The sequence below is a fragment of the Panthera pardus genome, unplaced genomic scaffold, assembly GCF_024362965.1.
Source record: "Panthera pardus isolate Hobbes unplaced genomic scaffold, ASM2436296v1 HiC_scaffold_2, whole genome shotgun sequence".
NCBI lineage: Eukaryota > Metazoa > Chordata > Mammalia > Carnivora > Felidae > Panthera > Panthera pardus.
Window position 1 is genome coordinate 85,274,519 of NW_026526765.1, and position 15,139 is coordinate 85,289,657.

Below are 15,139 nucleotides of genomic sequence, written 5' to 3' on the forward strand. Positions count from 1 at the left end.
CTTGAGCTTCTTTTTTTTCCTTCCAGTATATATTTCTGGTACCATACTAATACCATATTGTTTATTAATAATAGATTAATATTTTAATATCTGTTAAAACAAATTTATTCCCACTGTTCATCTTTTACTAACATTTTTGGCTAACCATGTTGTTCATTCTTTCACATTTAAATGGTATAATTTTGCCCAAAGTGTTTTAAAAATATTGGGATTCTAGCTGGAGTTGTATCAAGTGTATGTATGAATCTGGTATTACTGACATTTTATATTATTGAGTCTTCCCAGCCAAGAGAATGGTGTCTCTCAGATTGGTTAAAGGATTTCAACAGATTTTATAGTTTTCTTCATGTAGGTATAGCTTCCTTCTTTATAAGTTTATCTCTAATATTTCATAGTTTTCCTACTTAATGTGGTAATGAAGAGCAAACAAGTCTAAGTCATAAACTGAATTTTTTAGCTCTTGGATAATTACCATGAGCCATGACCAAGTTCTTAAATGAGAATTATATGAAAGACCTAAGCTAGTGAGATCCCTGCATTAACAAAGACAAGATGACAGGACAATCCCAGTTGTTGACCCATTGCAACATCAGGCCAGCAAAAGGTATGAGCGAATCATAGCAAATCCACGGCCACTAACAGATACACACACACACACACACACACACACACACACACACACACACAAAGCATAGTATTTACCCCATGGGTTTGATTGGAACATTTTACAAGGAGTAATTTTATTTAAAAAAAATATATATTACTTACATAGTTTAATGGTTTAAAATGAAAGGCTGACTATAAAATTTACATATTTACATTTCACACAATCTTCAGCAAACTGCCTCTGTCTTAATTAGAAATCACAAGTAACTTTAGTAATAAAAGAAAATGTTGGTTCTCCACCTTGGATATCAACTTCACAATTTTTAAAAATCTCATTCTAAAAGTCAAAAATGCAATCATTTTCATTTGGAAGATTCTATAATCAAGGATTAATACTAATCTTTTGAGAGACAGTCCAAATGGGAAGAACAGTGCATGAATTTTACTGCCTGTTCTTTCTGGTAATTAGTCTGTAGCTATAATCATTTTGTCTTAATTTCAAGACACATACAAAAACAGATCAATTGGCTAGCTGAATAGTTTCAATCAAGATGTTTTTGATTTTCATGGTATCTAAATACCATCTTTTCTTTTGATATTTTATTATAGCATTTTAGAGTTAGGATGAACTTAAGAGTCTGTATCCCAGACATTTAAGTTCTACTTGATTTTATTATGTAGCTTTCCAATAAACATGCCATCCAACCAAAGTTGTATTAAGGAGCAGGAGCAGGTAGGCGCTGGACAGCCAGAATGCCAGTCTATAATGAACACCAAAAGTTCCTTAAATAAATTGAAAATATGGCACCAGTCAACAGAAGTTTTATACATTACTCCTTACATAACTGTCAAATTATTAGTGAATCCTGATTCCATTTAGTTCCTCGTTCCAAAAACATATTTTTTCTGGAATATATGTATATATTCAAAATATTTTTTCTGTATACTTCTATTCAGAAAAATATATTAACATTATTCATAATCCCTACTGCCTTTAATGGAGAACGGATCCTTTCAATTGACAGACCTTTTAGTAGCTCTGTGAAAAAAAAAATCTCCCTCATTATAATCGCCTCAGACACACTTGAGGGAAATCTCATGTGGTAGACAGAGGCAGTGGTGAAATTCAAAATTTTTACTAACCAGTATAGCAAAGACATCAGCTAACCAGAGTGTCTGTCTCAGGGAAAAAAAAAAAATAAGACGACTATACATCCGTCTATACCTTTCTCTCTCTAGATTAAACATTCTGGTGACTCTCAAAACGGACTTCATTATGATGGTTTCAAATCCTCTCCTAGTGCAGGTCATTCTCTCCCTCTCCCCAAAGCCACAGCCCTCACCGGTGAAGAAACATGTGCTCCCACCAGCAGGAAACACAACTGCACTACCACCTCTCCCCCATTCTCTATACCATAATTTTTAAAGGGTTAAAAATTATCCTTTTTTGGCAGCTCATCATCCTATGGCTTTATGAGTTATATTTCTGTAAACAGTCTTTTAATATTACCTTATTACATTCAAAGTTTGTGTCAAAATACTTAATTAGAAAAACAGACACCTATTTGATGACTCTAAGAGGGAACCTGCCAAAGTCATTTTTCCCTCTATCCCGAAATACATGAATCAGAATACCCTTATGTGTAATATATTTATAACTGCTTAAATTAAAAATTGCTCAAAAGAAGCGTTTTTATACTTACCAATTTAATGAACATTTCCATAACTGTGAGAAGCATCTTTTATACCAATGTTTAATTCACACATCAGTAAGCACTAATGATAAGTGTATCACCATATCAACTTCTGGCAGTTAGGTATGTCAGTGACAGGCATCATAAAATTAAATAGATAACTAATATTCAAAGAGACTGCAATAAAAATATATTGTGGTAATTACCCATGTCGAAAGTGAAGAGTTTTAATCAAACCATTTTCTTGGGTGACCATATTTTCATTTAAATACGAGTTTAAGAAATCACAGAGAAAGTTGCTGCTTTCAACACCAAATGCAAATTTAATTAGTGCCTTTTTACTGCAATTAATACTGCAGTTATACTCAGCATTCTTTACATCAGCAAAGATAAGTTCTTTCTGGCTTTTCTCTCTCCACCTCACTCTTTCCCTGTTAGGTTTCTGACTAATGTTTGGCAACAGAGAAGAGTGTTTATTTTGCTTGAAAACAAAACCGTTACCATTCCTAATGTCCCAGAGATTTCCTCATGACTAGACAGAATGGATATCTGAAGAGACTTCCAATTCCCTCTATTGCTTATGTTGTTGCTTTTAACAGATTCTGAAAGATGCCATCAGTTTTGTATGATAGTAGCTTCCTACTGCAGGCTCATTGAAAACTTGCTCTCCATTAGAGCTCTATTTATGTGAGAATATAAACCTCCTTTTGTCCTCCTATTGAAACTGGATTTTCAGAAACAAACAGTTTTCTTTGAATAGTACTTCATAATTTTCTGGCTACATTTATATCCTCTGGTATTTGCGAGAGGTGATAATTATGAGCATTAAATCAATATGTACTAGTTTATTGAATTAACCAAGATGATAAAGAAGAATCTTTACTCATGCCCTAATACCATAAAATAGTATAACAAAAAGTATATTAGGGGTGCTTGGGTGGCTAACTTGGTTAAGCATCCGACTTTCAGTTTCACCTCAGGTCATGATCTGGTGGTTCATGAGTTTGAGCCCCACATTGGGCTCCATGCTGATAACTCAAGAGTCTGTTTGTGATTTTCTCTCTCCCTCTCTCTCTCTCTCTCTGCCTCTCCCCTGCTCGCTCTCTCTCTCTCTCTCTCTCAAAATAAATAAATAAACTTTTAAAAAATACATAATAGTAAAATGAAATAGCAATGGACTGGAAATGAGAAGACTTGAATTCGAATTCTGATGCCCCTACTTATTTTACAAGCTGTGGGATCATGTACACAATTCTTAAACTCTATAAGCCTTCCTTTCATTATTTACAAAATGGTGGTGAATCTGTTGGCAAAACTGGATGTAGCATGTGAGAGAAAACAGGAGGTCAAGGATGAGTAAACAAATTAAAGGATGATTTTGCTATTTATGAAGATAAGGACGATGGCAGGAAAACAAGGGAAAAAATAGGGTTATTTTGATGTGTTAAATTTGAAATATCTATATTATACAAGCCAAGAGAGCAAGTAGGCAGTTCAATATACAAATCTAGAGTTCAAGGAAAGTATCTGAACCAAAGATACAAACGTTACTCATATATTAATAGTTACTTCCACTTACTATGCACCAAACAATGCAACAGATCCTATAGGTAAGTAATTTATTCCTCGAGACAAACTTGAGTTCACAGTGAGTATTATTATCATAATTATTCTTATTTTCTAACACTTAACACATTATCTGGTTATGTACGTAAGCTACCAAAATGTTTTTTGAATGAATGTTCAGCTTACAGGTGAGGAATTCAAGACTCAGAAAAGAAACTTAACCACATCTAGTAAGTGGCAGAACCAGAATTTGAAATTAAATTTGTCTTGAGTAGACAGTGGGACGTCCGGCTTACAAGCCGTCACCTTCATTTCGCACACGTCAAAAGAGCAATTTTTAAATGGGCGATGTTGAGAAGGCAAGATGATTTTTGTTCAGAAGTGTGCCCAGTGCCATACCACGGAAAAGGGAGAGAAGCACAGTCTGGGCCAAACCTCCATGGTTTATTTGGGCAAAAGACAGGTCAGGCCCCTGGATTTTCGTACACAGGTGCCAACAAGAACAAAGGCATCACCTGGAGAGAGGAGACACCGATGGAGTATTTGGATAATCCCAGAAAGTACATGCCTGGAATAAAAATGATCTTTGCTGGCATTAAGAAGGCAAGGGAAAGAGTAGACTTGATAGCTTATCTCAAAAAAAAAAAAAAAAAAAAAAAAAAGCTACGAAGGAGCAACAGTTGGCCTCTGCCTTATTTATTATAAAACTACAGCAACAAAAAAAATGTCTGATGACTTCTTTCATGTGTCCTGTATTTAAATTGATCTCATACACCAGAATTCAGACCATGAACGGCTGAGAGAATACTTTTTTTGGACAGTGCTGATTTAAGTAATATTGGCTTGTAGTTAAAACATATGACCAGCTTTTTGAACTCTGATAGTGATTCTGGTTCAGCAAGTGCTGTCACTGTTTTCCCCTTCTGAAGATATGACTGGAATTGATGAGCAACGTTCAGCTTTTCACACAGACGGTAAATGTCATCTCTAAACCTATAGGAGATTAGTTTTATATTTAGATTTATATAAGTGGTTATATTAATATATTTAAATACTGAGGAAATCCCTTCACTGTCTCAGAGAACAGCAAGACTCCGTTGTGTTTCAAGTTGCGTTTGTTAGCCTCTTAAAGGCAAGGGCTGATGATAAGCTGCCAATGTCCACTTTATCTTTTTGGTATTAACTATACCAGTTTAATTAAAATTCCCTACATCTAAAGAGTTGCCTTTTGCTTAACGAAAGGCATTTTAGTATGGTTTATGTACAATATTAAATACAGAATATTTAACATTTCTCACATTTTTATAGGTGATCTATAAGGTCAGAGGTTTTTAAGATTCAGTGTGGCAAGATACAGCAGCAAACTTGGCTTCCAAATGCTTTACTTAATCAGACCAAGTTATAATTTAGGATTGTCTTCTAAACACCTATTCAAAAACCCAATGGTAGAATGACCATGTATGTATGATTGATAATAATGCTTTTGCCAACTCATCAGAAGGATTAAAATACAAAAGATATATTATCAGCACAAATTTGTAAATTATGTGAAAAGGCTTAGGATAATTAAAAACAAAATCACAGATCATTTTAAAAAAAGTTGTCTTCAATTCCAAATGATTATTCTTACCCTTACTGCAGAGGTCATATCAGCCACCAAGCAACTTCAGACTCACTAGTTTATTTAATGCACACAATAAACATTTCAGGTAGGGGCAGATGAGAGACCAACACTCAGAGAAGCTGAGTGGCTTGACAATGTTATGCATCTGTTCACTATGCCAGGACTCTCTATCACCCATAGCTAAAGATAATCACATAAGTTGACCATGAAAAACCTTCTAATATAAGGATACTTTGGTACACTAATTATAGAAAACCTTCTACTCCTTGCCTTTTTGAAGGCTGGTTCTGAGGTTTTAGTACACACTATAGTCAGTGAGACTTTAAAACATTTTATCATGCAAAATGTAGCAAAATAATCTATTACAATAACCATCTGCGATTTCTTTTGGCTTCTTTGAAGACCCAAAAAGAATGAGAGATGTTTTTCTCTTCCACCTACCAGACAGCAAATGGACATTAGAGTGCTGGAGGTCTGGAGATTCTCTTGCCAAAGGGGAAAGTTAATGGGCTCCATTCAGAAATGCTTCTGCATAGGGGAGCCTGGGTGGCTCAGTCACTTAAGCTTCTGACTTCAGCTCAGGTCATGATCTCATGGCTCATGAGTTTGAGCTCCACGTCCGGTTCTCTGTGCTGACAGCTCAGAGCCTGGAGCCTGCTTTGGATTCTGTGTCTCCTTCTCTCTCTGTTCCTCCCCGGCTTGTACTCTGTCTCTCTCTCATTCTCTATAAATTAAACATACATTAAAAAAAATTTTTTTTCAAAGAAATGCTTCTGCTTACAGAGGCGATAGACTCTGGTGAAGGGCCTAGGGATGACAGCTCTATCTGAGAGCATGAGGATATTTTCTCTGAGCCTGGAAAAATAAAAGGTATTGGGGATGTATGAGGAGTAGAGACCTCTCCTTTTTTGCACATAGTGCCTTGGATGAGGCGGAAGGTTTTGGGATGGACTTTGGGAGCTAAGATAGTGGCTCTTCACTCTGCCTAGAACCTTCTCCCCCCAAATATTCATGTGGCTGGTTCCTCACTTTATCCAGGACTCTATTCACAGGTCATGAGCTTCTGAAAGGCCTTCCTGATCACTCAAAATTAGTCCCTCCTGACCTTCTCTCTTTTTTGTCCTTTATTACTTTCCAGTTCTAACGTCAACCTGAAATTTTATAACATACATGTTGTACCTATGTATTTATATATTTATTTATGTAAAGGCTTATTGTTCTTCTCCCCCACCAAAATTTATGCCCTTTGAAGGCAGGGATTTGGGGTTATTTTTTTTTTTCAACATTACATAATACACGGTAAGGTATCAATAAATACTTGTTATGTGATAAATTTCCCATATACCTTGAAAGGACATGAAGCATTAAAATGTAATTTTTAGGGTCCCCCAAAATTTAACTTTTTGGAATTTTCAAATTTTTTATTAAATATTGTGTGTGTGTGTGTGTGTGTGTGTGTGTGTGCGTGTGTTTCTTATACATGTTAGGTACAAAGAATAAAAAGAGCAACCACGTATCACTGAAGAATTGGCTGAAGACTTGGAACTTTTCAATCTCTTCAAGGCCCCTTGTGAGCCCCTTCCTTATTCCACAGGGAATCACTGCCATGGATTTTTGTGTACTTTTCATCCACTTGCTTTTCTTTATAATTTTGAATGTTTATATCCCTTTAAAAATATTTTATTTTGCCTATTTTTAACTTTATATAAATGAATCATACCCTATGTATTTTCAACTTGTTTCTTTGCCTCAATATATTTGAATGAACTCAGACTGCTGCTTTTAGCCATGGTCCCTTCATTTGTATTTCTTCATAGTATTCCATTGTATGAAAAACACAGCATAGTCATCGAGTGTTCTGTTGCAGGATATTCACGTTTTTCCCAATTTTTTGTTACTACAGACAACACGGCTATGAAATGCTTGTACACATCTCCCATACACATGTTCAAGAGTTTCTCTGATCTATATGCCATAGAGATGAATTTGGGCATTATAGGTATGTGTTTACTGAACTTCATAAGATAACACCAAATTATCTTCCAAAGTAGGTGTATGCAGAGCTATTGTTCAGCTAGTACACACCAATGTGGATTCGCCAGCTTTTAGAATATTGAAATAATTTCCACCCTTAAGAAATACTTGCTCCCCTGAGGGCCCCCTATAATTTCCATGACCATAGGATGACTAAACCATCTTGGTTTGCCTGGAGCTGAGAGAGTTTCTGAGACAAAGGATGTTCAGGGTTTTGTGTGTGTGTGTATGTGTGTGTGTGCATGTGTGTGTGTGTGTGTGTTTGATTTTATGTTTATTTATTCTTAAGAGAGAGAGAGACAGAGTGAGCAGGGGAGGGGCAGAGAGAGAGGGAGACACAGAATCTGAAGCAGGCTCCAGGCTCTGAGCTGTCAGCACAGAGCCCGACACAGGGCTTGAACCCATTAGCTGTGAGATCATGACCTAGGCCAAAGACGGACGCTTAACCGACTGAGCCACCTAGGTGCCTCAAGGATGTTCAGTTTTAAACCAGAAAAGTTCCCAGCAAACCGGGACAAGCTGGTTACCCTACCTGGGCCTCCTAGGCATCAAAGACCATCCTTCAATTCAGTAACTAAAGGGTAATAATGCCTGACATTGGTTAAATATTATGACTGTTGTTTGTTGTTGCACCTGCTTATACTCCCAATAACAGATTATGTGTTTCATTTCTCCCTCTCTTTGCCATCACCTGTTATAGTCCTAATGTTTCATTTTTATTATCCAGCAGTATAAAATATATTCTCATTTTAATATTTTCATTTTCTTAATGTGATGGATCATCTTTTCATAGGATAACTGGCTATTCATGTGTGTTTACAAAAGTGTTTCACCATGGCAGAGAGGGGCTGATATGACCAGGCTAAGCAAATGGCTCCAGGCTGTTCAAAAATTTCATTTTCAATAGTCTTTTAAACACCAAAGCTTTGGAGGGGCTCCTGGGTGGCTCATTCAGTTGAGCATCGACCTCTAGATTTCAGCTCAGGTCATGATCCCAGGATCATGGAATCAAGCCCCACGTCAAGCTCCATGCTGAGCGTGGAGCCTGCTTGAGATTCTCTCTCTTTCTCCCTCTGACTCTCTCTCTCTCTCTCTCTCTCTTTAAAAATAAAAACAAAATAAGAAATAAAAAACAAAGTTTTAGAAAAATTCTCTGTCCCAGCCTTACTTAGAGTGACGTGGCTCTGCATCTCCAAATTGGCCATAGTTTGCACCCTAAGCAACTATCACAATGGCAAAAAAAGGTAAACTGATAACCAAAAGCCCTTTCTTCCTTTTTTCACATTGTGTAGGCCACCTGAGCATCCTGTACCATAGTAAAAAAGAAGAGAGTGACAAATTATGGCTAATATTAAATACCTAGCCAAAGCAAGGTGGATAATTAATACATGGATTTTATTTTACTTAGAAACATACAGCAGTATGGTACTGTTGCTCCTTCATCTTGTGAGCCATATTTACACTCCCCGCACTAGACTCCTGTGACCACCAAAATAAACACAGTAGAATCTGCTCTAAATGTGTAATCCATACAATTATATGTCCAAAGTCAGGATGATAACTAGTACAGTCTTGAAAGGAAAAGCAAATGTAAAGGCAGTCAGAGACTGAAAATGAAATACCATAGTTGGTCCTCTCATCTTTTTAAAATGTTTTATGTCTTGAGGAAAGAGTTAGGCTCAAAGAAGGTAACTGAGAAGGCACCATGGAATTGCTGCAACCCATGTGTGGTCTGAAAACAGTGACAAAACCTGGTTTAAAAAATGTTTGCCCAAGTTCCATGGCTGAGAGGAATAAAGCATGATTTTAACCTTGATAAACAATATTTCTGTGGCTTTTACGTCCTCTCAAATCATACATTCATGATCTGTTATACAGATCTTATATGTGACTTGTATAATAACAGATTTTTTGCTTGCTTTCATGATGTCCTATTTAAAAGAAAAAGAAGGGGTGCCTGGGTGGCTCAGTCGGTTAAGCGTCCGACTTCGGCTCAGGTCACCATCTCGCGGTCCGTGAGTTCGAGCCCCGCGTCGGGCTCTGGGCTGATGGCTCAGAGCCTGGAGCCTGCTTCCGATTCTGTGTCTCCCTCTCTCTCTGCCCCTCCCCCATTCATGCTCTGTCTCTCTCTGTCTCAAAAATAAATAAATGTTAAAAAAAATTTTTTTTAATAAAAAAATAAAAAAAAATAAAAGAAAAAGAATTTCTTAGGCAATGTTTATAGTGCATTATTCACAATATTTTGGTACGTAGATAGCGAGAGTGGAGGCAGTAACAGAGCTGGAGTAAGAGAATAAGTGGCTCACAAAACTACTTAGAATAAGCTTACTCCTGAGGAACATAATTTAAGCTTGGAAAAGAACCATCCAACCCCAAATACCTCCTAACTCTTTGTTGCAACGCCTGGACCTCCATCATTTGATCCTAATTATTAGGCCTTAAAATTTTTCAACAAGAGTACCCTACATATTTCTTTTTAAAGGCAACTATTTTCAGAATATGTAACTCAACAATAATACAGCAGGTGAGAAGGAAATGCCAAAGAAGCTGCATCATCCAACACAGAAGTAAAGTTCTTATAATTCCTATAAATGTTCCTTCTGCCCCTACTCAGTGACCGAAGAAGTATGAAGGAATCAAAGGCAAGACCTATCTTCTTTACAGCCCACCCTGATCAATACTAATAATGAGTCATTTCCCTACCAGCCCCATTGCCACTTGTCATAGCCAAGTAATGATCTGTTCTTCACCACTGCATCTTAAGACACCCAGAGGAGCCCAACCAGCATCCGACCATTCATTCACCAAGCCATGAAGATGGAACATCTGGCCTGCATGTTCTAGTTTGTAGGAAATCTTACACTGACTGTCTCATTTCATAAATACAACAAATGTGGGGGGGGGGGGGGTTACTTTTTAAATATTATTTTAAAAATATAACCTATTAACAGAAATAAAATATAAGGAAACAGTTAAGAATCAGAAAACTAGAGGGATGCCTGGGTGGCTCAGTTGGTTAAGCTACTGACTTCGGCTCAGGTCATGATCTCGCAGTTTGTGAGTTCGAGCCCCGCGTCAGGCTCTGTGCTGACAGCTCAGAGCCTGGAGCCTACTTCAGATTCTATGTCTCCCCCTCTCTCTATGCCTCCCCTGCTCACACGCTGTGTCTCTCTGTCTCTCAATAATAAATAAACATTAAAAAATTTAAAAAAAAAAGAATCAGAAAACTAGAATCAGAAAACGGTTAAGTGTCCGACTCTTGGTTTAGGCTCATGTCATGATCTCACGGCTTCATGGGTTTGAGCCCCGCATTGGGCTTTGCACTGGCAGCTTGGAATTCTCTCTCTTTCCCTGTCTTCCTGCACCTCCACCACTCATGCTGTCTCTGCCTCTCTCAAAATAAATAAACTTTAAAAAAAAATACAAAGGAAAGAAAGAATTAGAAAACTACTTTTTCATTAAAACCTGAATTACTATTCATGTTGAACATCTGAAGGATTTTCATGACTAGCATGTAGCTCATTTACTATTCTGTTATTTTTATATACCATATCTTTTCATTTAAAGAGCTAAATCCAAAGTCACTTGGAGCAGTAAGAGAAATAAGACAAATCTCTACACACATGTAAACATGGAAACTCATGTCTCAAAAGGAAACTCCTTTTCTCTTTAGATGGGCTTTATATGGGCTGATATTTGGGGGTGGGGCCGAGGCCTTTGGGAGGTAATTAAGTTTAGATGAGATCATGAAGGTAGTGTCCTCATAATAGAATTAATGCTCATAGAAGAGGAAGAGCTCTCTCTCTGTGTCTTTCCATGTGCACACACTAAGGAGAAGCCGGGTAAGGACATAACCAGAAGACAGCCATGTGCAAACCAGAAAGGGGTCTCTAATCAGACACCGAATCTGCTGGTACCTTGACCTTGGACTTCTCAGCCCCAGACCTGTGAGAAATAATGCTTGTTGTTTCAGCCACCCAGTCTATGATATCTTGTTACAGCAGCCCAAGCTAACTAAGACACCATGTTATACAAAGGCAGGAGAATTGTGCAGTTACTAATATCTGTGGTTATAGACACAGAGACACCTACACACACATAGGAAAATAAATGTCCCGCTATTTGAAGGGAGGAGATAAGTCAGGCAATTTATATTTTTTAAAATCAAAAGAATAAACAAAATCACATACATAGGATGAACACTGGGGGTGGGGGGAAATAAAGGATTTGGCATAAATATAATTAGTCATATCAGCAGAGAGAGGTACAGGTTGGTTTTAGTAAACACAGGGTAGTTTTTTAGTGGAAAGTAAATAAGTGCACTGAGGTACTGTACTAATCACATTTGTTCTAACATTGACCTTATAATAATTAAAAATTGATGCTTGCAACATAATACAGCTGTGCAATCATATTTAAACCTAATCATTTCATAGAGAGAGGAAAGTTGTACAAAAAGGTCAAAAACACTTTAATTTCATGACAGTAAATTTACTCTTTATTCCCAAAGTGAAAATGTCTAATTTCTAAAAGAGCAAACCAATAATTACTTATTATAAAGCTATTTTAGTCAATACTTAATTTCTCTATATTGATTAGTGTTTAGACATTTAAAATGTACCCTACAGCAAGAATATGTGTTTACAATACTATTCTCTCTACTGATGTTTGTAAGTATTACAGGTATCGATTTAAGACATGTCTCAAAAATGCCAAACTTAATAGAATCATATAAAATGGAGTTTGATTCTTTCAAAACTGGAATTTAATTTTTAAATGTTTGAATAATAGTGTCCTTAAAGGTCTCTGTATCATGATCATTGTTTCTTCCATTACATATTTTAATGACGAGTGCTCGATTAAACTGTGTGTTATAAATTCTGCCCCTCTCCCAAAAGTAATATGGAAAGAAAATATAAAAATGATCAACTCTACCACTCACAACTGGAACAAAATGTTTTCTCTTTATTTTATGTACTTCTGATTATAAAATAAGGACTGGGATATTATTCCCCCTTAACTTGCATTCTGTGTAACTTAGAGCTCTTTGCAATAAAACGAAATGATGCTTCATCAGGATGTTACTGGGAGTACCAAGGCAATTTACAAACTTTCTATCATTAAGTCTGAGAACATCACTGTGAGGCAGGTATTAATATAACACTTCTCTCTTGAGGAGTTCAATGCACTTTACATAACTTTACTTTATTAACTCTTCCTCGAGCTGGGCTAAAAGGCTAAGTAAGATACCTAACCATGCACCTCATATCCAATGTGTGCATAAAAATAGAGAAGACTCTATCTGGCAACATACTTTAAATTCGCTTTTACTTCTAATCTGAAATTAAAATTTAAGATAAGGCCAATAGGATCACTCAATATATTTGGCTTTTGTTAATACTGATTTTTTTAACAGGTTTCAATTTCATAAATTTGAAGTCAGAGTTAAACACTTAGAAGATGATTAATCCTATTAATTCTTAAGCAGTAATTGTTTTGGAAGATGGATGAAATTCAAGGGTAACAGTCAACTTTTCCCTCTACTAAAATACATCAGAAATTACAAAAGCAGAATATGATCCTGCGGACAGTCATCACAACGTCTGTAAGTAAATCTATGCCTTTCTTAGCAAGAGTGCAATGATGCACAAATACAGACACCCAGAAGACAGATAGAAAGTGAAGGGTGGGGCGCCTGGGTGACTCAGTCGGTTGAGCGTCCGACTTCGGCTCAGGTCATGATCTCACAGTTCGTGGGTTCGAGCCCCACATCCGGCTCTGTGCTGACAGCTCAGAGCCCAGAGCCTGCTTCCGATTCTGTGTCTCCCTCTCTCTCTGTCCCTCCCCCACTCACACTCTGTTTCTCTCTCTTTCAAAAATAAATAAACGTTAAAAAAAAATTTTAGGTGAAGGGTACAGAAATACTAATAATAGCTAATAGTGTTTACCAAGTGTCAGCCACTACTTTAATGAACCTACATGTATTAACCCATGTAATTCTCATAATAATTCCCTGAGGAAGGTAATTTTATCCCCATTTGATAGATGAGGAAACTGAGGCTCAGAAAGCTGTGGCTTCCCAAGATTACAAAGTTACTAAGTAGCAGAGCTGGGATACAACCCAAGAAATATGAAATACGGCCAATTATCTAGAAAGGAATAAAGTTGTTCCCAGCGACCCCATCCATGGTATACCCTATCATAGTGTTCCAAGTCCATAATCTTTTTCCATCCAATTGCAACACTTCCCACCTTGAGGTCAACCTCACAATCAATACAGAACAACTGTTCAAGTTTGTGTATTGTGCTTTCAAAATAAGACACCGAGTATTTAGAAAAGGGTACGAGGAGACAGTATAGTATGATCAGGTGTACAGGACTTTAACAAGCTGCCATTAGATAATTTATTTCTACCCAAGCTTCATAAAGTGGAGATCATGGAATTCACTTCCTGATGCTGTAGTCAGAATCAAACAGGTTAATATTAAGGGTTTAACACAGAGGCTCACATGTAGTAAGCACTAAGTAAGTGGTTGCTATTATATAAGTTAATATAAAATTATTCACGCCATTCTCAAAACCCTGAAATTCAGAACAATGAAATTTAGCCCATCACAATACTGGTGATAAATTGAACTTAAATGATTGTTTTATCAAATATATGTTCTAGGTATTATGAATGATCTTATTTAATCCTCAGAATAAACCTAAAATTGACATTGGTTATGTCCACTTTTTTTTTAATTTTTTTTTTTTTTTTATGAGAGGGAGAGCATGAGCAGGCTAGAGGGGCAGAGAGAGAAGAGAGAGAATCTTAAGCAGGCTCCACACCCAGCGCAGTGCCCGATCTTATGACGGTAAGATCACGACCTGAGCCAAAATCAAGAGTCAGACACTTAACTGGATGAGCCACCCAGGTGGCCCATATGCCCACTTTAGATAGGAAAATAAGCTTAGAGATTTTACTTGCCAACTATCCTGACAGTAGTAATTAAATGATCAATCAGTTACCTAGATGTTTCCCACAAAGCAGGATGAAAACAAATAAGCAGGGAGATTATTTGACAAACTCTTTCCTCTCAAAAACTAATGGAATTGAAAGAGTTCCTGGACTAAAGTTTCACCTTGTTTAGCTTTTCTATAATCAGAGTAAAGCTGCGCCCAAAGAGTAGTCAGAACAGAGATGATAAAGAGAAAAAACACTGCCCCAAAATATATCCTCCATGCCCAGCACATACAAGGTGCTTCTGCTCCTTCCATCAGAGCCACCAAGGAAAACAGCAGGGGCCAAGGTTAGGGCTTTCACAGGGGACAGTGTTAGGGGAAGGCAGGCAAGAACTCTGCGCTCAAGGGCTCAGGCCCCAGCCAAAGGGACTGGGACACTGTAAAGCAGATTTGCCTCAAATTAGCTTCCCCTGAACCCAAAGATCCTGTAGTCTGCTTTTGGTCTAACTCATAGAAATCTGCAGAAAAAGAGAAGATACATTACATCAGTCTTTTTCTAACCTCCCTGAACCTTAACCTACCACTATTCTTTAAATTGGAAATGTCTTAGTTATGCAAAACAAAAATACCTCCTGCTGAATTAGGATACTATTCCCTTTCTCTTAATGCA

At 37.1% G+C, this 15,139-nt stretch overlaps 1 pseudogene; it reads left to right on the top strand.

Annotated features, from left to right (window-relative positions):
• The first annotated feature begins 552 nt into the window (after positions 1–552).
• LOC128778385 (cytochrome c-like) lies at positions 553–4,571 on the top strand (annotated as a pseudogene).
• The last annotated feature ends 10,568 nt before the right edge of the window (positions 4,572–15,139 follow it).